This window comes from Carassius gibelio, chromosome B17 (genome assembly GCF_023724105.1).
Source record: "Carassius gibelio isolate Cgi1373 ecotype wild population from Czech Republic chromosome B17, carGib1.2-hapl.c, whole genome shotgun sequence".
In the NCBI taxonomy this organism is placed as follows: domain Eukaryota; kingdom Metazoa; phylum Chordata; class Actinopteri; order Cypriniformes; family Cyprinidae; genus Carassius; species Carassius gibelio.
The window spans coordinates 21,063,309-21,089,269 of NC_068412.1; the positions used below are offsets into that span (position 1 = coordinate 21,063,309).

Sequence of the window (25,961 nt, forward strand, 5' to 3'; positions counted from 1 at the left end):
TTGGACTGGATATTTTTAATTTATATCTTTGTAAAAAAGAAAAAAAAAAATTGCCACAAATGCTGTCAATTGAGCTTAATTTGTATTGCAAATAGAATATTCCATAATAAGTGTATGACCTCTGGTGTTAAAGGAGGTCATTTACCAACGTGATTTCTCCAAGAAGGACATGGAGATGGATTGAGGGATGCTGTGATGGCAGATGGACGTGGGTGGCAGCCTGGGATATTAATTTCTGCATGCCAGAGGGTTCTTGGGACCTGATCTGTCACAATGGGTCTGAGCTGCACCCTAAGGTGAAAGAAACAGTTGGGTGTGTAGGAATGAATTGAATAAACACAGCGTAACGTGAGCCGATAGTGGAAACCAAGTCAGCTGAACAAATTACCCACCTACCCTATTGTGCAAAGCTGTGCAGCATCAAAAGAGCTCGAGGAACCAAAATGCAATCCATAAATGTTTCCTATCTGCTTCCCAAGCTGCCACGACTTTGAGTAGTGTCATACTTTTGCAGTAAGGGTATTCTTTTTCTGCATCAAAGCATGTGAAAAACAAGCAAAGTTAAAAATAAGTGATCATAACAACAGGACAGACTTCAACAGCAAGATGTGCTAATATTGACAGGTTTCACACTTATTGCCATGATTGCTGGTTTCCGGAGTTAGACCTCTGATCATTGCAATTTGATTCAGGGGTCAGCAAATCCATTGTTTGCCTTTAATAACATAATAAGCCATATTCAAACACACATATTCTACACAGAACGGTGGTATAAATCATCAAAAATGGAAGTGGATTTTTAAAAAAAACAAGACAATTAGATTCAAAGGTTTAGGTATCATTAGCAATGAACAAGCATACATACAAAAATATGTATTAACGGATATGCATTAATATTTATTAAGAATAATATAAGCATAATGTTAAAACAGTAAAACTCAAAATGCAAGGCATTTCAGCATTTAAATTACAAATAAATTAGCAACAGTGAGATGGTTTCAATACAGTTTTTCCTTCAGTTGTCTTCCATAATAAAGCAATTTATTGTTTTGCATAGTGGGCGTTTTCAAAAAACGATACAATTGCATGTCCAATTATTTTAAGGATTAAGCTTTTGTTTAAGAGCCAATATAAATGGAATGCACTGGTATTGACTGCATAATGCTGACTAATTACAAGTCAGCTGTGAGCTCCATAGACTCATTTGAAATGTGGCTACAAATTAAAAGGTTAATGCATCATAAAATGTGAAAAAGCACAGCTGTTTTACAACTTTTAGGTTTGCTATGGAAATGCCACCACCTATGACATAATGACCAAATCAAAGGAGAATTTGTTGGATGTTCTCGATTCTTTCAGAATCTGAGTAACAAATAATGATGTCTAAGAGCGCCAACTAAATTATGCAACAGGGGTGTGCAGTTGCCTGCAGGCAGAGCATCACCTGGATGAATTGCTGGACTGATCTTCTCCTAATGTGCACCGCACAGCACTTGTTCTCTTCATTAGACAGCCTTGTTTGATAGATCTGCAAGAAAATTACATATTTTGGATTGATCTGATACTTATCTGTTATTGCGGGGGAACTGATGATGGGCCTCTTTTGCCTGTACGACCTGTTGTATGAACTCAAACATGCATGACTATACAGCTCATGCATGAACTCGTGTGCACTATCATTCTCATATTTCACTTTTTATAGGCTGTGGTGGAGAAAAAAGGCACTATGTCCTTGTGCAATTATCAATAATTACATTTCCCTCTAACTGGCTTGCGATGCTAATATTAGACACACAAATCTTTCCAACAATTTATGTTACAAATTATTGCCTGAACACAATTATCAAGCAATGAAAGCTGATGTGGTGCATTGTGTCTACAATAAAACTGCAGGCAGTCTAGCAGCAGTAGGATGTGTTCATCCATTTGCCCAAAGCTCACGTATAATTGTCTTATTCATCTTCTACAGGGCATTTATTGAAAGATGTTCGATTGTTTCCTGTAGTAGAAAAATGTGACTGTGGTGTCTTCTCTGCTTCTCACTGCATAAACTTTTGGATATAGTTTAGAAGTGCACAGTCTGTAATGTCAAGACCTCCTGAAATGTCAGTGCAAATGCAACATTTAAACAAGCAGAGGAATACAGGAATTAAGCAGAAAACAACTATGTGTGCGCATATTTTCCTGGAATAAATCAACTGAAAGTGAGATTTAAATCCATTTCTACAGCTTTTATTACTAATATTATTGTTAAAAAAATAATTCACATATTATTATATCAATTTAGTTACACATACACACACAGACATTGAATGTGTGTATATATATACACACACACACACACACACACACGCACGCACACAAACTCAAAAACACACACAATACTTTTCTGAAGAACTATACACACATACACATTCGAACATTGCATTATTATTATACATTACAGAGTAAATAATTAAATATACAAATATATAATACTAATAATAACTAATTTATACAAAACTAAATAATACATCTAAATAATTATCTAAGCTAAATATGAATCTAATGCTGGAAGAAGAGAGAAAAAAAAAAAACAAGCTGCACAAAATGATTCTAATAATGTCATATAATCATTTCTATATCACCAGGACCAAAAGAAATGCTATGGTATCTCTAAACTAATAATTTCCTTCTATTTCCCTTTCTATGACCTGATATTGCAAAGGCAGATTGCTTTTTTATTACTAAGATTTCCTGCCTCTACTGATCTGGAATGACTGCCCACGCCCAATTCTGTCAATGCTAATGCTTAATGAGAAACCCATAAGGCAACATCCAAGAAGTCATTTGAATCAAATCAGCATCAAATGAAGCTCCAAGCCAACATTCCCACAAACCAACACACCCCTGACCCTGAGATCTCCTTCCTCTGCCCACTGGCCCCTATATCCATCTTATTACAGTTACTCCTTGGAGGGAAGACACTCTTTTTATGAGAACTCAAATATACAGAGAGTTTCAACACAAAATTTCCCCACTAAAGTGAATGGTTGCCATGTTTCGATATTATATATTATTAAAGGAGTAGTTCACTTTCAGAATGAAAATTCTGTGATCATTTACTCACTCCCCTCTTGTTCCAAACCTACATGAGTTTCTTTCTTCTGTTGAACACAAAAGAAGATATTTTGAAAAATGTTGGGATCTGAACAGTTGATGAGCACTACCGACCTCCATATTTAGAAAAAAATAAAAATACTATGGAAGTCAATGGTGCTCATCAACTGTCCAGATCCCAACGTTTGTCAAAATATCTTCTGTGAATATAAATAAACGGATTATTTTCCATTAGTTGCATTTCCTTAGTTGTTTGATAATGCAGAAATTACACACTGCACATTTAATATTCTCTGTAATATTTTTACCTGCTCTCAGTGTGACTCAGTTTGTTGTGACTCAACAACCCATTTCCTTAGGAGAGTCACCAATAACATGAGCTGTTGAGTACACTGAGCTGAAATATACACCACTTCAAGTGGATTCGAGGATAGCTTTAAACCCACAATTTTAAACCACAACTATACTGAATTAAGAAAGCTGGGGATTAATCTAAATAATGGGAATTGATTGAAACTCAGCACCCAAACTGCTTGGGAATAATTAAACGGAGAAAAGTGTGACTGAAATGTAAAGTGAGGGAGAAAGGAAGGTTAGAGTAAAAACCTGATACAGAGAGAGAGGAAGAGAGAGCGCAAATAATAGTCTCTGCTGTGCAATCAAAGCTCATGATTAGTTGATCACAGACAAGTCCACAACTGTTGCACTGCGGCCAGTCTTGAAGCAAATGGTAACAATCAGTTACAACAGTCAGTAATCAGTGGTGCTTACAGAGCAAAAACTAAAGAAAAAAAGTGTTTATTTATACAAAAGCAAAGAAAAAAAGTCTAAAAATGAACATCTACAACAAGAAACATGGGAAGCTTTCCCCTTCCAGCCTTAGTTACTTTTCAGAAGCTCTGTTCTTGTTGTGAACAGCAGGGAGAAATACTACAGATAATACAATTATTTCCATTAATAGTTAGGTTGCATAAATCTTCTAGGATTTGGTAATAAAATCAATGAGTTCAGTAACTAAGCATGGATAAGGCACACAAAGTGTCTGAATACATCTTAAGGCCACATGTGTCGACTTCAAACAGGATTCACTACAAAACACGGTAGACACAGCTCATGTTTGTGGATGTGGCTCTGGGCAACAAAAAGGCAATTGTAATACTAAGCTGACCTTCTGTGAAGTTTTCAGAGAAAATATTAGATGTTACGAGCAAAAGAAATATCACAGTATTTTGTCGACAGGGATGCGGTGCTCAGCTGTGTGCGTTTGCTTTAAATGAAAGGTTGAGAAATATGTTCGTGTAATCTTCCCAATCGGATTACCGCTTACAGGGCCTTCAGGAACAGAAGAGCAGCTACATCTGAGCTCAGCTGTGTGACCTTAAAATGCATGTGCAGTCACACTGCTAAAAAAATATCATGTTTTACAGTAGTGCCAGTTCTTCATCTCGGCAAACTCAGAATGCTATTTCACAGACTAATTCAGATGGATTCATTACGCAAAATAAAATATATTTTTTTGTGTAGACTATAAATCCTTAGCTTTTTTTTTTTGTTTTTTTTTGTAGATTGTAGCTTTAATTCAAAATGACAAAAAAGAATTAAGCAATACTTTATCTGATAAAAAAAAAAGAAAAAAAAAGACGTTTTTATGTAAGGGTGCATATTTTGTGTTTGTGCAAAAAATCTAACATTATAGTTGATGTTTTCTAGCTAGAAGTTAGTTCATCATGTATCTTGGGCTTGACAGCTACAGATGCACTATTATGAATTCCACTGTGGTTAGTCCGCAACTAAATTTGCAGTGGATTGCTCCAAAACACCTTGTTTGTGTAATGCAGTTTTCTTTCCTCAGGAACTCCCCGCCTGTGTCAGGAGACGTTAGGCAGTAAATTGCTGGTATTGTGTGTGGTACTGTAGCTGACCGGCCCCTCTGGGGTTTGTTTGGCTGGGAGGTTAGGTTTGTTGTCTCTCTCTAGGGTTATAGAAAACTAGGAAATAAACGAATGCACTACAATCACCATCCGCTTAACTGTCACCTATGTGCCCTGAATAATGGCTGCACAGTCAAAAAAACAAACATAAAGAAAACAAGTCGACCAGAAAAAGTACACCACCATTCAAAAGTATTATAATTAAGCCATTATTTCAGTTTCACATGATATTTTCTAAATCATTATATTATGCTGAAGATGCATTTTTTACTATCAATGTTGTCAATGTTAAATTTATTTATTTTTGTTTAATATTTTTAGGGATACATTTTTAAGATTCCTTGATGAATAGAAGCTTCAAAAGAACATTATTTAGAAAAAAAAAAAAAAAAAAAAACATAACATCTACACATAATTACTGTACAGCAAACAGCAATTTAATGCATTTTTGCTGAATAAAAGTCTTAAATGTATTTACATCCATCAATCAATCAATCAATCAATCAATCAATCAATCAATCAATCAATCTCACCCAAACTCTTAAATGGTAGTGGTCATGTTAAAATAATCAGAACAATATTAATTTAAATAGGTCGTTTACCCCATAATAATGATAATAAAAGCATCATTATGTCATTTCATATCTGTATGCCTTTCTTTGGATCACAAAATTAAGATCATATTTTTTAAGAATGTTTTAGACCATACATTGAAAATCAATGGGGTTCTAAAGCAACAACAGACTTATGTACACAAAAGATGTTTTTCAAAATATGCATTAGTTCCACAGAAGAAAATAAGTCACGAATGTTTGAAATGACACAAGGTTGAGTAGATGATGACAAGAATTTCAAGAAATCATTTGTGGGTTTACTATCCCTTAACACGGTTTAATCTAAAACAAATTGTCAAGATTACAAACTGATACAATATTACTCAAAAATGTCCATTTCTAATCCAAGTACACTGCTGCCAGACACTACATTCAGAATAATCTTTGTCTAGTATATCAGCACAGAATAAGGGGCAGTTAAGGCTTTGTTTCATATGGAACATTTGCCTGTTTGACACTTTTTGACCACTCGTCTTATCTGGGCTTTGTACAGCTGTGTTTGATTTTGCGAGAAATGATTGCCGTGTACAGAACAGGCAAGTATCTGAACAGAACAGATAGGATGAGTCATCTACAGATGTCAGCGATGAGCCTGTTTAAAACAAGAGGGTGGAGGAAAAAAACAAAGAACTTCTCTGGACCCACACAGGCATATGTTTTCCATATAAAAAGCTCAAACAACAGTTTTGTTTGTTTCCGAAGGTCTGAATAAAACTGAATATACAATCAAAGCTTGTGATCAAATCTAAACATTAGCTCTCCAACCCATCGGTGGGAAAAGAAGCAACACATTTGGTGAGATCTGCAGGTAAAACTGGAGCAGTGCTCCCCACATGAATAAGTGGCAGGGGGGATAAACCATAAAATGAAAAGAAAGAGAGATGTACCCTGAAGGTCGCACAGGAAATGAAAACACCATCTATAATAGCAATAAAGGTCAAAGTTTGTACGTTTGAGTGACACATTGGGTCACACTTTTTCTTCTACCTAATTTCTTAGCATCTCAGAACAGCATCTGAGTAGCCAAGGGCGTTGATTATATATCGTGAACGTATTTGCAGTTCTTATGCGATTGCTTCGAGATATGATTCACAGAATCAAATGTGTGCCAGCGGCACTGAATTAAACCACATACTTGAGCACTTGGCCATGAGAGATTAAAGTCTATTCACTGCAAAGATTCAATACAAGGGACACAGCTTCTTTCAAGACATGGCCTCTCTCTCCTATATATTTATCTGAATGCTTAGTACAACCAACATCTAGATATCCGACAAGTGCAGCATATTAAATTTGCATGGTAAATCCCAGCCTCAAGCATATCATAATCGCATAAAGGCAAAATGAAATGTATTCAGTCCCTTAAAATGCAAAACATGGGTTGTGCAAAACATGGTCTTTCACAAACTTGCATTTGTAATTACGGTCGGATGATTGAAACGTAATTTTTCTTGCTTTCGCATTTGGTGTTATTAGTATTTTATCATTATTTCCTAAATCTGATACATCTAGAACATATGAATATTCCACCCAGGACATTTGTTCTCAGGAAATGAAGTGCAAATATCTTCCTCCATCAAAGATGGTGGCATATAATTATACTAGCAGGCTGCAAAATTGACTTTTGCTTTCAGAACTCTTGGTCTTGTGAATGGTCATCTCTGAGTTAATTTCCCTGGAGTCTCCCCCTTACAAATTGTATGTCACTCTTTGCAGAATTGAAATGTAATGATGCTTAGAGGTACCTTCAACAGGCGATCGAACAATGGCTACATAGTCTGCTGTCTTTGAGGGCTCATTTTAGAATGGCAAAGGCAAAAGTGCTATTTCTTTATTGTTACCCTGCAGGAGAAGTGGAGGTGGTCGCATATGATTAATAATCAAGCCTGAATTTCTACTGGATAGTGTAGTAATACTGAAAAAAGAGGACTGAGGTGACAAGTGTACTGCATTTGTCATGGTGGACTGACAGCTTGAAATATAGAGCAAAGATGGCTTTAAGCACATTCTATGAGATGCAAAATTAATGTAATAAAACATTAAGCCCAGAAACGTAAAACAAGATGTGCTCCCGTTAATATTATAAATGTATTCAAAAGACTGAGATCAAAGATTTTTTGTTTTTAATTGATTCATTAAATTTTATTCAGCAAGGATGCATTAAATTGAGCTTTCTGAACTTTACATTTAGCAATCCTAATAATAAGGAAAGTTTCTTGAGAAACAAATCAGCATATTAGAATGATTTTTGTGGGACTGTGACATTGGAGGCCGCTCAAAATTCAGCTTCGCATCACAGGAATAAATCGCTTTATATAAACCAATTTATTCCATGTAACAAAGCTAGAAAAAAAAAAAAAAAAAAAAAAAAAAAAAACACGACCTACCTAAAGAAATAATTGCATTTAAGACCTTTTTTTTTTTTTTATCAAATATACAGTTTTATGTTTTAGGTCAAGGCGATCAATATTATTATCAGGCTATTATTATTATTATCTAATTAATATTAGGGCTCATTTGTTCATTCAAATTTATTTTTGTGTGCTTTAAAAGTGTTGTGGGTTATAACCAACCACACATGATTCAGTTGAGTTTAGGAATGCAATTGCCAATCAGAGGCGTTCAGATTAGTCATCGCTGAAACCTTGGAGTTTTGTTCTTGACTTTGCTCTCTGACTGAACGCTACTCACTCGCAAATTCTTCTCTCATCATAAACGACAAAGTGCAGATGTACCTGCGATGTAGGTATAAGAGATTTATTCATCATAGAGCGCAGACGGCTTCACTGATTATAAATGGAGTCAGTGATAATAATGTTCTTTGATGATGTAAATGTTCTTTGCTTGTTTCTGTAGCTGCTGTTTGAATAACTGAGATGTAAGCAACTTTATATGCTTTCATTCAATTTATACATTACATTAATTTGATATCTTGCTATGTTTTACATAAAATAAATTATGAAAAGAGACCAAGCTTCTACAAATCTGTGTGACATTCTCTGTATGTTTTTCTCCATATTTTTAACTCATCAGTGGGATCATATGAAATGGCTATTCTTACTTCTTGGTAATGCATGGAACTATATTAAATCCCACGCAATTAGACTGGCATGGAGAACCCATATGTTGTAATATATTATTCATACATTTTTGATAGAGCCGGCCGGCTTATATAACGGGAGATGTAAAAAGCCACAAAGCATTTCAACTTTTAACATTTGCAAAGGCCATTCCAATGACATTCCGCACACACGTGTCACATCTTTTCTCCACAGTCACGTCAGAAACATTTCAGCAGACAAATACCTCATTTACTCCATTATCAATAGCAAATTTCAGCCAGGTAAATGCCATTACGACTCTCATTTGCCCCGACACCTCTAAAAGAATGCAAGAGCACCTGAGGTTCTTAATTTTGTGTGAAAGAACAGGTGATTGATTCTGTGCCTCCAACCACTCTAAGGAGTCAAATGACTGCTTTATGTTCCAGCTGCACAATAATTCACTCAGATATTGAAATATGCCATCCATCAAAAAGCCCCCTAATTTCCCTCTGGAAATAATGAGTCGTCTCATTATTTAATGTAACTTGCCAGACCTTGGTTTTCAGCGAGACGTGCGTTTATCAGATTCCTGTACCGTATCGATTAGCGCTAGAGGGATCTTCGTTCACTTCGGAGCTGAATGAGAATGCGAGTCTCCTGCCACCAGCTGTGTCTATACTAAACGGCGAGGTGAAGATTCATAGGTTGTCTCTCTAGGCATGGCAAGTACACAAATCTTGTAAATTAAAGCTTTGTTATGGCATGGCCTAATTCTGCTCCCGGAGGCACGATGCCCTTTTCTGCTGAGAGATGGAAAGGGCACATAGCTAAAAACAAACTTTAAACTCACTTTTGAAAAGGCAAAAGGGAAGCCTCTGTTTAAAGACACAAACATATTAAGAGAGGATACAATAAATAATATAATTCCATTGTGAGAGCAGGTGACACACAGGTCATGCCATCTTGAAACTTGATTAAAAGTATTGTCATAAGACCACTGGAACTCTATTGAGTACCGTTCAGTAATCCTGGAATCTAGTCTGACTATTCCTTATAAAAGCAGCTAATCTTATGCAAAATGGAGCAGCTTGATGATTTCTAATCAGCTGAGTGCTGTTGTTATATCATGCGTTTGCCTCAAAGTGGGGCTGGTACGACTGGGACACTAAAAGGAAAGGTTGATGGGAATTTTGCAACAAGAAGTTTTTACTGTTTCTCAAATAAACGGTAACTTATCTTCAGTTTCCATATGCAGCTCTCAAAGACGATGGCTTATGTCCAGATTTCACTGCAGGAGAACGGTTTGTACTGGGAAAGAGAATGATGAATTTCTCTGATGTTTGCCTTTCCATAAAACACTTTTACACTGAAAAATAAAGTGCAGCCATTTGACTCCACCATTTTAAAGCATAAGATCTTATTGGTTGATTTTTTATAAATTATGCAAACAAGACAGAATACCTAAGTTATATGTACACTACTTTTTTCTGAAAGAATATAAGCATTTTATCTATAAAGGATGCATTAAATTGATAAAAAGTGACAGTAAATACTTGCTTGCAATGTAACGAAAGATTTATTTTTTCAAACAAAAGCATCATAAACCATATTATTATGTCATGTGCAAAAAAAAAAAAAAAAAAAAAAAACAGTAATAAAGCAGCAACTGTTTTCATTGTTGATAATAATGAGTTTTGCCATCACAGAAATACATAACTCTTAAAGGGACAGTTCACTTTTTAAATTCTGTCATCATTTACTCACTCTCAAGTTGTTCCAGAGTTTCTTTCTTCTGTTTACAAAATAAGATATTATGAAGAATGTTGGTAACCAGACCCATAGTATGGAAAAAAATACTATTAAAGTCTATGTTCACCGTCAACTGTTTTGCGTGAACTATCCCTTTAAAAAAATATTAAAATATAAAACAGTTATTCCAAATTACACTATTTCACAATATTATTATTTTTATTTTTATTTTTTTGGTAAGAACAAGCCTTCATAAGACATATGAAATAGAAAGAAATAAATAAAATAAAAAAACAACACATGATGTTCTATATTAATGTGATAAAAATTCTCTGGTAAATATAAACATTTTCTGGTAAATATAAAACATGCCCATGGGTGTGTGTGTATGCGTGTGTGTATGCGTGTACTGTTCCAAATTTTCCCACAAGGTTAGTAATACTTGTAAATTTGGTCTTTGTGGGGATTTTTTGGTCTTGGAATGTGAATGTGTGTGTGATATACAGTACATTTTAAAAATATATTGTTTTATTTTAATTATTATTAGATAAATAAGAGATTTTTGTGGACATGTCATTATACAAAGTGTACAAAATTAATTGTTTTTTTTTTTAACCTCTTTTGTTGCAATCCCTAGTACAGTCTCTAATTATTTTCTCCAGTAATGCAACCATCTGGCGACAAAAGTACAGTCAATAATTTGACAGCTGCGTGGGCACTGAAAGCTGCTAACGTTTCAAAGCCAAAGCCAAGACTCTACAAATGATTGATTTGCCATTGTAAGGTAAAACTTTAAACAGTTTGATCCTCCAACACATTTTAACATACAGTATTCACACCAAAGAAAAAGCACGCTTAAAAGACAAATGTCTCCGTTAAAGCCCGGGACCCATAAAAGATACATACCGGCCCTGTGAGGGTGACGGCTTCTGCTTTTAGAGCCTGTCAGTGCTTTTATGTCTCTGTATGTGCCTGAGTGGGGGTGAAAAATGGAGGGTGATGCCAGGGTCACTCCTGGGGATCGAGTGCAGCTACTGAAGCGGAGCAGCCGAATTCCTGATGGAGTTTGCAGTCAGTTTGCTGGGCCGCGGCCTGAGCGCTCTGTTACAGTAATACTGAGATACGGACGGTTGTGCAAGGTCGCATGATATTTATATAGATGTAATTGCTCAGCGCTGATGCAGAGCGGAGAAGAGTAAGTCACTCGTACAAGGACCTTTTCCAGAATGCCTCTCTCTGGAGGCTCTTTCTGTGCACTTGTGCTTTCAGTTTTGTTTTGTTTTTGTTGTTTTTTAACAGAAAAACCTAAGCAAGAAAGTCCAATTTCCTAAGCAGCAAACTAGCCATCCATCCATCCAAGCAAACCCTGTAAAAAGACAATCTGTCAGAAGCACCGCGGCACAGTCCATCCGCAGTACCCCCAGCTGATATCAGTGGTGTGAATCTGGCACACTCTCTGTTCTTCTATGAGCCGAGTATCAGCTTCAATTTGTAAAACGTCCCTCAGCACACCCTTGCATCTGTCTCAATCAATGAGGGCAATTGCCAAAGGCTCCAGACAGGCCGTCTGCCGCTGCTTGTCCCTGACAGTCCCTCTTTTCCAACACCAGCTGAGGTTACAGCGTCTGCTGAAAGCCCCAGTCAGCACTCTGTCATGTTCTCAAAATCATTATTTAAGCCTGAGGGGCCTTACCATTTCCGCACAGTACAATTAAGAGTAAGTATTGGGTGAGAGAAAGGACAGAGGAGAGGAGCTGTTGAGATTCACCTTTGGGTGCAAAAGCCCGAGACCTCTGCCAAATTAGTTTTTACTAATAATTTAATACAAACTTCTTTTAGTTACATATTTAATGATCGGCCTTACAATTTGGATTAAAAAAAGTTAAAATAACGACTTCTTTATAAAGGAGTCACATTATCGATGACAATGTTTTAATTTTTGATTATATTCATATTTGATCCTAGTAATACCTGTGTTATACCCATGTCATTATACAGGGTTGTGTCCTGATATATCACAAAAACAAGAGCACACACACACACACACACACACACACACAGCCATTAACTGCCATTAAACTTTATAATTACAACTATTCAATTTTATTAGGCTCAATCAAGGATCTTTTCTTTTGTGGAGAATTTGTGGAGATAATGAGCTAACCGACACAAGCTTATATCTGAATTGTCATTTCAAAAACAAGAAACACTAAATAAGATATAGCTGCAAAATTAATATGCATCCAGAAACTTGTATTGCTGACCATTATCCATTTTAATAATGTGTTGTTTGTGATTCTGAAGAATGAAGCAAGTGCCAAGAAGAAGAAAAAAAAACCTGACCAACTATGAATGATTTATTTGACTTATTATGCCATTTGATTATTTTTACTAATAGCAAATTATATTTGACGAGGCAGACTGTTTGGAGTGAGCAGGGTAATTACATTACATGATTTGCCTCATTAGGTTGCGTCCTGGTATTGTGGAGACTTACAGTAGTTTTGAGTTATGAATTTCATGCATTTAGAAACACCATGCTATTTTGATGCTGGATCCAAATGGCAAAAAAATTACAGAGGACCTAATCCTGCCAGAATCCATTTTTTCTTTATGTACATATTTTTGGAAATAAATATTGATAAAGAATCCACATCTCTATCATCACAGCCTTATTCTTTGACTTTGAAAATAAATTGTTCATGCAGTCAAGATGACAAATGTGTGTAAAGGGAAACACTTTGTGTCACCTACAGCAACACCTGTAAAAACAGACTGAAAGGAAACCCATACATAACACCATCACATACGATCAATATCTGTGTTCTCCTGACACCTCAACATCATTTTTTTTTTTTTTTGTATCACTGTCTAAATATGCTGTACATACGGAAACAATTCACTTTGTATAATTTGCACATGAAAAAAGTCAAGTCAAAGGAAAAAAAGGAAGAAATGTTCCCAGAGCTCTAATGTCATCACGCAGGTAGTACATAAAGTAATAGTTCATCCAAAAATGAAAAGAAAAAAATACTCATGCACAGATATAGACAAATTTACTTCATGATTGGAACCGATTTAACAGAGAAATTACATCACTTTGTTACCAATGGGTGCTGTCAGAATGAAAGTCCAAAGAGCTTATAAAAACAGCACAATTATGAAAAAGTAGTTGACACAATTCCAGTCCAGCAGTTAACATTTTGTGAAGCAATAAGCTGCTTGTTTGCAATAAACCAATCCATGATTAGGATGTTTGTACTTCAAACCATTTCTTCTGGCTAGAATGCGATTCCTACATAAAAGACAATAAAGAAACAAACAAATCTACATCTTGCATGTAGTGTTAATTTTCAGGAAATTTTCATTTGTGGCTGAACTATTTCTTTAATGGTTTGTGTGAAACATACTTTAGAGATTATCTAAAAACAAAAAGAAAAGAAAAGAGAAACCTCTGATCACTTGCAAGTCCAGAATGCTCAGCTTTAATGGAACTTGCCATCAATTCATCAGAAAACAATAGAAGAAAAATTCATTGTACCATGTATATGAGAATTAATTAAATGAGTAGGTAAATAAATAAATAAAAAGCCTTTAAAATAATACTTACAGAATAGCAGTCTGTGCATGCTGCATAATTTAATAAGTTTATGTAGGTCTGCTTTGATAAGAATAACTGACCAATTGCCAGCCAAACATTATTACTATCATCCTACTATATTCAATAAAGGCTAAATAACTTTTAAAGTTGACAATCTGCCAAGATGCACATTTACCATTCACACTTTTTTCATGTTGGAAAAGACACTGATGAGATATTGATGAAAGTTTCAGCTTTAATTCAGCACCTTTGGGCCTCAAAGCTCCCTTAACAATGCATTTAAGTTCTACCTAATAATGAACGATCAACAATCTGGACGAGTAAGCTGGAGTCGCTCCATTGGACTTTGTTTTTGTCCTTCATGTAAAAAAAAAAAAAATTATTATTATTTATATACTGCCAGACAGTGTTTTCACAGTGTATTAACCAGACACACTGCAATTTCTCATTCATTACATGGTGGGACACAATCCCACACTGCTTTAACACCAAAGACTGAATCCCTGCCTGAGTTACAGCATCACTGTGCCCTTGAAATGTCTTTCACGCTCATCCTTCATGATAACCCCTTGCCAAACAGAGGAAATTCAAAAGCTTACAATGAGTGGGGCCAACTTTATGTAAGTTGAAGGAAAAGTCTGCTTCTGAGGTGAGAGTTAACGTGTGGAATTATACACTATCATCAATCATCTTTCCTGGAGATGTTACTGACACACTTTGTCCTTGGGGAGACGGTTGATACCGAGCGGCCCATCTCCCCATCAGAGGCATCTGTGCCATGTTTGTTTTATTGTTTCTTGCTTTTATAAGATGCTGACAGTGCTGTGTTCATAAGCATTCTGCTAACGGCGCAGGTGTCGCTCTTATTCGAGTCTAATCTCAATGTTGGCGACCATGGGACTTAATTACATTTTGACTGAAAAATATCTGGGTTCACTTTGAGTTATTTTTAGTGCTTAGAAAGTATTCCTCAAACTTTCTGGGTAACCGGGACTTTTTAATCTCACAATTTTTTTTTTCATCACAATTCTGAGTTTATTTCAAGTATCTTTTTTATGCCAATGAATAAAAACATTACCATTAAGACTTTTAATCTTTCAATTCTTTTCGTTTCTCATAATTGTGAGTTTTTGTCTTTTTTTGTCTTGATTTTACATCTCTCAATTCTGAAATTTTCCCAGAATTGCAAGAAAAAAGTCTGAATTGTAAGATAAGAAGTCACAATCTCTATCTATCGATCTATCCATCCATCCGTCCATCCAATAGTGGAAACAAGCTTCCATATGAAAGGGCATAAGATATTGCTCAATGTCTAGAAGTTAAATATATGCACTGCTTTCACTTGAGAAAACAATGACTATCTGGTGATGAATATAAGATGATCAATAACTGAATGAGTTCATGCTCTGGAGAAACCCAAGAGACATAGACATCCTTTCAGATGCAATACGAAATCTCTCCTCTCTGCCCTAGTGAAATGAGCTCTGACAAATATTCAAGTTGTTTTCATTTTCATTTTTTTTTTAAGGAACAAATGACATCTATGCCTATTCAAGCATGCAAGTTCAATTATATGCCCATGCTCTATTAAAAATGTGATTTGCTCTTGTAATTGCCAAAAAGATCGAAAACCACAAGCAGTGTCTATAAAATACGCTACAAAGCGGCACATCTGATGACATATACAAGAGCTCAATTCAAGGCATGCTCCATGAAATAATTTTGAACCCTCTTAATGTTTTTTTTTTTTTTTTTTTTTTGAGGTCTCGGAGGATGAGAAGGCTTTCTTATACAAAGCAAGAAGAAACTACTCTTTCACCTTGCCTACACACTGGTTTGTATGCATAGACAAACGCACTGCAGAAAGGAAGCTGAGTGGGAGGATTAGGCAGATTATATCCAGGGCCCATGCCTCAGGTCTCGCTTTTTTAGGAATAAGAAATCTGAATGGAAAGATGGCTGCATGTTAAGCCTGGTGTGATTCAGTGCCACTCGTTGCTGCAATACTTAATAAAAAAGTAAATAAATAAATAAAAAGCATATATCCTACGGTGGACTCTGGAAAAAAGAACTCAATAGTAAGGCCCCCCAAAAAAATTTAAAAAATAAAATACATAAAAAATGGGATTTAGTAAAATTAACTAAAATGAAATTGAGCGGGAACATCATGCCTAATAATAAAATTATTATTATTAATAATAATAATAGTTATTAAAATATACACACTTTTTGGAACTTTTTTTACATTCACATTTATATTCCACTTAGCTTAAAAATCTGTCCATTCCACACTCCACACATGCAATTGACGATGTAAATGGTTAAAGTAATATCCTCTCCAAATGGACTTAGAGGATGGCTATTAAGACATTTAATTGGGTAAAGTCAAGAAAAGAAAAGAAAACATTGGCTGCCGTTTTTCTGAATTATACAATCATTACAGCCAAAACATTCACCCACAAAGTTTCCTTCACAGTTCGTCAAATATGTGAAAAGCAATTTCCAACCTCTCATTTCTCAAGGTGATTTGTGAACAACAGGAACTGGCATCTCTCTTCCACAAGGGTTTGCTGCTAACTATTTTTATCTCTCTCTCTTCATAAGTGACCAATCTATGAAGGGCTCCAGCTTCGTCTTTCCTCTGGCATCATTCACGAGGCCTTCGCTCTCTCAGCTTTCCACAGTGAGAGAAGTGTTTTATGGTTTGAGAAGGTGAGACACGGCTCTGCCTGTGCAGGCAGATCAGAGCTGTTTTATTGCAGCAAGGTTCTGCTGATATCTGCTGCAAATTCGACATCTTAACCTCTGTCACAACGCAGAGCCAAACAGCCCTTCCTCTAGGCAGTACCTCTGATGCTTCTTGCTTCAGTAGAAGGTTATATTAGACCATTCTTTCCCAAACACATCCTGTGTGAGATTAGTTAGAAATACACACAGAATATACAGAAAATCACAACTTTTATCTGCACAAAATAAATACGCACAAATGATCTTGATCTAGTTTACAAACTAAACTGTAAAGGTTTTGAAAGAATTCAGATTACATATTTGGAAAAGTCTAGCATTATGTCACTTGCTTAACAATGGATCCTCATCAGTGAATGGGTGCCGTCAGAATGAGAATCGGTAATGTTGTACTGTTTGTCAGTGATATTAATTTCTTAATATATAATATATAGCTTTGCTACTGATATGATTTAAGTACTAGCTAAATTACCACTCTACTGACAAGTGCAGATGAGTAAAATTCATCTTAATGCAATGAGACCATATCAATTTCAATGGTTTTATTTTATGAAGATCACCTTATCCTATTTACCCAATCTGGACTCCATTTACTAGAACAGCACATAATTACATTCTAAATATAATAGTTTACAATATATTTATAGTAACATTTAAAGGTTTGAGTCTCTTTTGATCACCAGGACTACATTTATCTGAACAAATATACAGTAGAAAATATAGTTATATTGAAAAATATTGTTACAAATCAAAATAACTTTTCTATTTTAATATCATTATTATTATTATTATTATTATTATTTCTGTGATTCCATTAACTGTTATCTGTGATTCTCAGTATCACATAATACATTTTAAATTTCTCTATTTACCTCATTTGCTTTCAATTAAATGTAAAAAAAAAAAAAAAAAAAAAAAATATAGACAAATAGATTTAGTGAATGAAAACAAACCCAAATATTCAAGAATCGTGTTGTACACTCATAAACAACTTTTGGTTCTGCAAAAAGCGTTTTAGTTCCTAAAAGAACCTTTTTTTTTACGTAAACAAAATTTTAACAAAATTTAAATAACCATTTTCTGTTATAAAGAACGTTCTGTGCAATGGAAAGGGAAAAGGTTTTTCAAAGAACCATCAATGCCAATAAATAAGCTTTATTTTTTAAGCGTGAATGATATCTGACAGATGGAATTAAAATGCTAAATTCTACTGACTGGCTGGGAAAACAAGCAATATGTAAAACAAAATCTACAGGCAGTAACTTACAAAGTTCTGACTTCCCCAGATCCTCACTTTCCTTATCACCTGTGAGATGTATATTGCAATATTAAGGTTACAAGTTTACATGCACTCAAAGTTGTATCCAATTCAGCCATTCTGCTTTTGCATTATTGTGATTCAAATACATCTAAATGACATAAACGCAGCACATGGGACATTAACTTAACAGTCATTCTGAGTGTATGGAAAACAGCCAGCGAATAGAAGCAATATGTTTCAGTATTTGAGCATCAACCCATGCAAAGCAGCACTACTAAAGCTCTCTACTGTAGAGAGTGACATCTTTTTACAGCAACATCTAAAGTTTAGTTTATCATCTTTGCAAAGTCTCTGATGCCTCATGTTCTCAGCTTGTCAATAAAGCCCTAATTCACTTATGTCGATTCCACATGGTGACGATCCGAAATATCAAACCATGGCTATGGAGAGGTTTGTATGTCTGTTGATTAAATCTGATTCCACTGCTTCGCTCTACATCGCATTAAACCTTCAACCAGGGATTCGCCTGAAGCCCTCAGTCTCAAAATTTAAAACTCCCACAAACCCAAACATGATATTAAAATTAATATCTATAAATAAGTTTAGTATCGTGATGCAAGATACATTTCTTTGATGTGTATTGAGGGAGATACACTGTGGCCGGGAAAATAGTGGCTCAGTAAAGGGCAGCTGAAATGTCAGAAAAAGAATAAATAATTAATGTGCATATGAGGCAATATGAAATCCAGCCAGCACAATATTGCATCCCGTTAAACATTCATAAAATGGACACTGTTCATTTAGAAACGGCAAACATAGCCCAATAAGAGTCGTCAATGCATCGGTGAGCTTTCTCATTCTGCCTGAACTTAGTCAAATCATATATCTTGATAGTTATTCTAGTTGCTCTGTTTATGGCCAACTAGCAGTGTCCATATTGTAACAGACTTATAATGAACGTAATATTCCATAAGCTGAAAAAAATAATGCTAGAATTGGCTATTGATTATATTACTGACAATTGCCGATTTAGCCAAAATAACTAGTCATGTTGTCCCTTGAGGCAAGGCAAGTTTATTTCGTACACGACGGTAATTCAAAGTGCTTTATATAAAAGAAAGTAAAATAATCATGAAAAAATAAAACAAGGATTTAAAAAAAATGATTTAAAAATGTACTTAAAAATAATTTAAGACTGTTGAAAATAGAAAATGATTTTACATAAAATACAGTGCAATCTTTTTGGGTTGCATAAAATACAGTGCAATACATAAAATACACTGCAACCAGTTTGGACATCGCACCGTGCTCATTCAATAAATGCACAGCTAAACAGATGGGTGTTGAGCCTAGATTTAAAAGTGGCTAATGTTTTAGCACATCTGATCTCTTCTGGAAACTGATTCCAACTGCGGGCGGCATAGTTACTAAAAGCAGACTCCCCTTGTTTTGTGTGAACCCTTGGTATTTCTCACTGACTCGATCCTAATGATCTGAGTGGTCTGTTAAGTTTAAATTCAGTGAGCATATCTGCAATGCATTTCAGTCCTAGGTCACTGGGTGATTTATAAATGAGCAAAAGTACTTTAAAATCAATCCTAAATGTAACTGGAAGCCAGTGTAAGGACCTGAAGACTGGTGTGATTTGCTCAGATGTTCTGGTTGTAGTCAGAATCCTGGCAGCAGCGTTCTGGATGAGCTGCAGCTTTCTAATGGTCATCTTGGGAAAGCCGGTGAGGAGACAATTACAATAGTCCACCCTGTTGGTGATAAAGTCTTGACTGGAGAAAAAAAAAAAAAAAAAAAACTTATTCTTGCAATGTTTTTTAGATGATAGTATGCTGATTTAGTTACTGCTTTGACATGACTACTGAAACTAAGACCTGTCTCCAGTATCACACCAATATTCCTGATTTGATTTTTAGTTGTATGACCCCTAGAGTCAAGGTATGCAATCACCTTGAAAACTACATCTTTGTTTCAAATGCAATTACTTTTTTCCTTATTTTACTGAAGAAAGTACTGGCACATCCAACTGTTAATTTCATCAATGCATTGGCAAAGGGAGTTAATGATGCTGTAGTAATTTGGCAATAAGGCTAGGTAAATCTGGGTATCATCAGCATAGCTGTGATAGGCAATTTGGTTCTTTCTCATTATTTCACTTAGTGGAAGCATATACAGGCTAAACGACCGGTGCTAGAATTGAGCCTTGTTGCACTCTGCATGTCATGGACGTCCACTTAGACTTGTGATCTCCTATACTCATATAATAACCTTTCCCCTCTAAGTATGACCTGCATTTGAGTACCATCCCAGAAAGCCTGACCCAGTTTTCCAGTCTCTTTAGAAGTATGTTATGATCGACTGTGTCAAACACAGCACTGAGATCTAGTAATACCAGCACTGATGTTTTGCCAGAATCAGAATTTAAGCGAATATCATTTATTATCTTAATGAGCGCTGTCTCTGTGCTGTGATGCGGTTGGAAACCAGATTGAAAATTGAAAATAATCTGTCTGTCCTCTGTATAACTTAAGGATGTGCTAATTTCCTTCCTGATATTAATGATCTTCTCAGAAAAGGAAGCAAACTCATTGCATTTGCTATCTGAGAGTATTTCACTGGGAATCTGACTTGGGGAGTTTGAGGGGTCTGGGAAAGTCGTGGCCTAATGGTTAGAGAGTTGGATTTATAATACAGAAGGATGTGAGTTCGAGTCTCGGGCCGGCAGGAATTGTAGGTGGGGGAGTGTATGAACTGTGCTCTATCTACCTTCAATGACTGAGGTGCCCTTGAGCAAGGCACCGAACCCCCAACTGCTCCCCGGGAGTCACAGCATAAATGGCTAAATGAAAATATGTATTTCCCTCTCATTTTCTCCAGAGGGATTAAAAAATAATAATAATTCAATAAAGAGTCCTAAACCATAAACCGAAACTAATCAGCTCTGAGATTATATATTAATTTATGTAATTATTTATATTAATGTTATTATTTAAAAATTCAATTTAAATAATTCAAATCAATTAACTGTTACCCATAAAGCTTTAATAATAATTATAAAAAAACTATACTGATATAGTGTAATATAACAATATATATATATATATATATATATATATATATATATTTAAATAGTGCTGTCACATGATTAATCGTGTTTAATCACATCGAAAATAAAAGTGTTTGAGTACATTGTATATCTGTGTGTGCAGTGTATATTCATTATTTATATATTAATACAAACACATGCGTGTATATATTTAAGAAAAATACATTCTATTGTAATATATTAAATATACTTATGTACAATATAAAATACAAGAATATAAATATATAAATGTATAAACTATTAAATGTTTGACAGCACTAATTATAATATAAAACTATATTGACTACATCACTGTACGTTTTAAAAATAATATCATTAAAAAAAAATGTTGCAAAACATTTCCTTAGGAACAGTGGCTTGTTTGAGTTGTTTGAGTTTGAGTTTTCCAGAAGTGCATACTACAGTCCTGATTCACACATTAAATGACTTGCAGAAAGCTGCTGTTGCTCTCTACAGAAACAGTGAGATGCTCAAGCGTGAGTGGGTGGGACCACAGTGATTGATATATATCAGAAGCAGTGAATTTTAAGAAAGCTATAAATCAACAACAGATCAATATGGTTTACCTTGATCACAAATCATTGTTTGCAAAGGTAATTACAAGGTTTCTTAACATAAATCCTTGCCATAACCTTGTCTTGTCTGATGGACTGTGGCTCTTGGCCAGATATTGAACTGAATCTCATGCAAATAGACATGATGATGATACTCTTGTTTGGACTTCCTCTCTCAGACGCCATTATGACTTTGCAGAAATGAGACAGTGGCCATGGCATATTGCATTTGCGTATTGAGGCAATTTAGTTAAGATTGATTTAAAAGGTAATATGTGCATTGAGTTGAACAACAGACGAAAATCATAGGCTAAGCAAATCAACAAATGTTGCTTAAGACCTACAAAAATGTTCAGAAGGTTAATATTATTGAAAAGGGTTTCAGGTTCTGCACAATACATTGAACTAATCAAAAATATCAGACTTAATGTGACATGAAAATGTAATGTGACATAAGTAAATGTTGTTCTTTTGAACTTTATTTATTAGAGAATCCTTCTAGAAGTATCATGGTTTCAACAAAAATTACTGAGTAGCAGAAATGTTTTTAATATTGACAATGATAGTAAATTTTTCTTGAGCATCACATCGGAACATGTGACACTAAACACAGTGTAAATTTACAAAAAGTAACAAGTTAGTATTCTCATTACTTGGCAAAAACAGGCACAATATCCTTAAACACTGCAGGCAAAACTTTTCAGTCACACACCACGAAGAAACGACTCCACTTGCGTTTGAACAAGAAAAGGTCAAAGGTGATTAAAACCAGCGGGGGGGATGGCCCTTAACTTGTGTAATGCAAAAGTCCTCCCCTGTTCAGTTACGCTCATCAGCATGGCCTTCCAGTGGCTACCATGAAAGATAACCCCATAGACACAGGGCTGTAAAGTTTATAAGGGCTTCGGGGAGAGATGATATCTTTTAATTAAAGTTTTGGGTGGAAATAAATAAACGGGTTACAGCTCACCCAAATTCGTAGTATTTTATCTTGAAGAATTTCACGCAACGGAAACCAGCTGCATATAAACCACCCTGCACTTAAACTTTAGGCGAAACCGTAAATACTAAAGTTGCTAAGAGTGCAGTGCAATGGGGCTACATAATGATTACTAATGGTGCATATTGTGGATCAGTTATACTTCTTGATAGAGCAGGTTTGTTCAGCCGGAGATCAATCAGGAGACTCCAGGAGCAAAGCATGGTTTGAAATCACCCTGCGTACTGTGAGATACACCCTAGGGTTTCTTCTTCCACATAATAAAACAACAAAGGTTTGACTGACGTGAGGCTTTCAGGCACAGAGAGACCGGCTGGAGGAAGGCTGTTGTGTTTAGCTTCTAGTTGGCAGCTCTCAGCCATTGGAGCAACTTCAGTTTTTTGAACCACGAGGCAGGCCTTGTCAAAACCAGGTATGGTCATAGATGATTATGAGGAAGTGCTGAAACACTTGCATCATCTAGCCAACAATCATCTGGACTTACTCTTAACACTACTGCAAAGAAATGCCATGCATGCAACCTATTCCATTGGAATAATGTGCCTCTAACAACATTTGCCAAGCTCTAAAAGCATATACAGTATATATTTATACAATTCACTCCAAAATGTGCACACTATTGCAGTACAAACAACCATTTTTATTCCTTTTCACACAAATTATGATTACGGGGCAGACATGGAAGCCTGTTTACAATACAAAAACAAGGTAAGGTAATTGTGACTTTCATATAGTTCACATCTCAAAATTCAGACTTTTCTTCTCGCAATTAAGAGTTCTTCTAGCAACTGCGAGTTAATGTAATGCAACTCTGAGATGTCAAGTCAGAATAGCAAAATGTTTATATTTCACAATTCAAACTTTTAGCGCTATATATCTTGCAATTGCGAATTAACATATTGCAATGAAAAAATAATTACAAGATAATAGCAACTGAATAAAAGTACGAATTGTGAGATATTCTAATAAATAAATAAATAAAGTGTATAATTCACAAAACATACAAGTAGCAATGTAAAATAATTTTAAATAAAATGATTTTCCAGTGAATCTGAGCTGCAGGCATCATGATTTTCAATTCCCATCCACAATACACGGATAATCACAATCACGGCTTCCTATCACAAAAATTACTTTATCCTAAATCTGACTTTGCTCATATTACATTTCAAACCTAGATGACTCTGTCTCTGACGAATGATGGACAGTAAGCCATGATTGAGGAATCACTCACGACTCAATAAGGTTGTGGAAATGCACTTAGACAGTAATTTCTGGCCTGAACCGCAACATTTTCTCAGGACAGAATTTATGTCTGCACTGCAGCGATCCAGAGAGCCAAAATTACATTATTCATCCTTAGCTTCCTCATGTATTTCACATTTAAATCCTGCAAGAGTCCTGACACAGTCATCCAAGCACTTTAGGGCTTGACTCTACTGCGGAGACACAGCAACTCAGCTTCACCTTTCCAATGCTGCCTTCCCGTCGGTGTATTTGAACACTTTTTCCCCACCGAATTTCACATGGTCTATGTTAAGGCTCAGAAGGAAGATTTTAAACATGTGTTTGAGAGAGATATCAGGAGAGAGAGCTGGAGGTGTGTAGGCACAACTGCAGCTTGTACTACTAACCCTCCTTGCAAAAGTCAACAGCTCTCAAACATTATAGTTAAAACTTCTGAGGTCCTGATAAAGAGCTATTACAGTATAAGACAAGTCAATATAATAATACTTAATATTTATAATACTACGGAAATGTGAATATTATTTATTGTTACTATATTGAAATTATGAAAGTCATTTCTGACTATTATTAAAAATATATGATTACCATTTTATAATATTATTCATAATTATAATAATGAAAAGTATTCAACTTTCTATAGTCAATCAGCATTTACATCAATAATTAATTTACATCAATACGGCAATTAATAATAATAATGTATACTTTTAATATATATATATTTTGCATCATATTTTTTTTTTAAAAATTGAATAAAAACTAAATAATAATAATAATAATCAGCATAATCAAACAACAGCAAACACAAACAACATTTTTCGACAACATCCGCATTCTAATTCTAATTATTATTATTACCACTACCACTACTACATTATCAATAATAATAATAATAATAATAATAATAATTCAACTTTCAGGAATTCCTCTAGTCAATCATCATTTAAATTAATAATTAATTATCATTTGGTCACAATAATCATTTTGTCTTTTAATAATTATTTAAAAATTTGTTTGTACCATAACATAAAAAAATAATAATAAGAAGAACAGAACAAATATAAATACTAATAATAATTAGTATTATTAGTACATCAACACAAATAAAAATAATAAACAATAAGTAATACTTAACTATATTATTATCATTTTAACATATTAACATTATTATTAATTTTAACAATCTTAGCTCTGTATAAGCTGTCTAGAAGTTCTTAGCGGTGACTCAGCAGTAATTCCTGGGTGAAACTAATGACATAAAAATCTGTTTCAGGATGTGTCTGCTTGCTATGGAAAAGAGGCTGTGCCCGAAAACTACAGAGAAAGTATAATCAGACTTGAAGAGCATGTCTAATTGTATTTGATTACTATGCATCAACCAATACTAGAACTGCTTTATATTTTGTGCAAAAGTGAGACTCCCCACCAAAAAAAACAAAAAAAAAACAATGATAGCGCATTTAAATACAGATTAAGGGAAAACAGAGTCTTGTTTTTTCTGCTTTGTGTGCCTAAAAGATGGCTGTCTATGGGAAATTTGTGATGACCTGTGAAAGACTCAAGAGTCTTCTGTGTATTTATATAGCTTTGTCTGCTGTAAATGGATACTGTTGTCATAACCAAAACAATACAGATTATTCACAAATTTATCCTCAGTAAGAACTGCACTGTTGTTTGAAATACTATCTCTGAATTGCAGGGTTGCACATTAGAGGTTCAATGCAAATGCAGACACATCACTCTTACGCAAGTAAAAATAACCTTTCATTGGGGTGGGAGGGGCTCCTCATTGATGATTCATCATGGAATAACGAGGTGCCCTTTTTCTGCCTTCTTAAAAATGGGGCCATATGCCAAATCATGCAAAACATATGGAATTTCCATTAATACAGCCAACCTTTTCAGCTACAGCCTGCAAGATATTCATCAAAGAAAAGCCCAATAGCTTTAAACTTGTTTGGTTTGTGATGTGAAAAGCCAACACAGTAGAAGGGAACATC

The 25,961-nt window shown here is 35.0% G+C and overlaps 1 long non-coding RNA gene across 2 annotated transcripts in view; it reads right to left on the reverse strand.

Moving 5' to 3' along the window:
• LOC127976806 (uncharacterized) overlaps positions 1–25,961 on the reverse strand; it is a 45,396-nt gene continuing 19,435 nt past the window's right edge. Inside the window, exons 2-4 of one of the 2 annotated variants that reach the window (XR_008157932.1) lie at positions 1,445–1,528; positions 397–530; positions 1–291 (exon numbers count right to left, since the gene is read on the reverse strand). This is a non-coding gene — a long non-coding RNA (uncharacterized LOC127976806). The remainder of the gene's footprint in view (positions 292–396; positions 531–1,444; positions 1,529–25,961) is intronic. The other variant, XR_008157933.1, reaches the window with a different exon arrangement.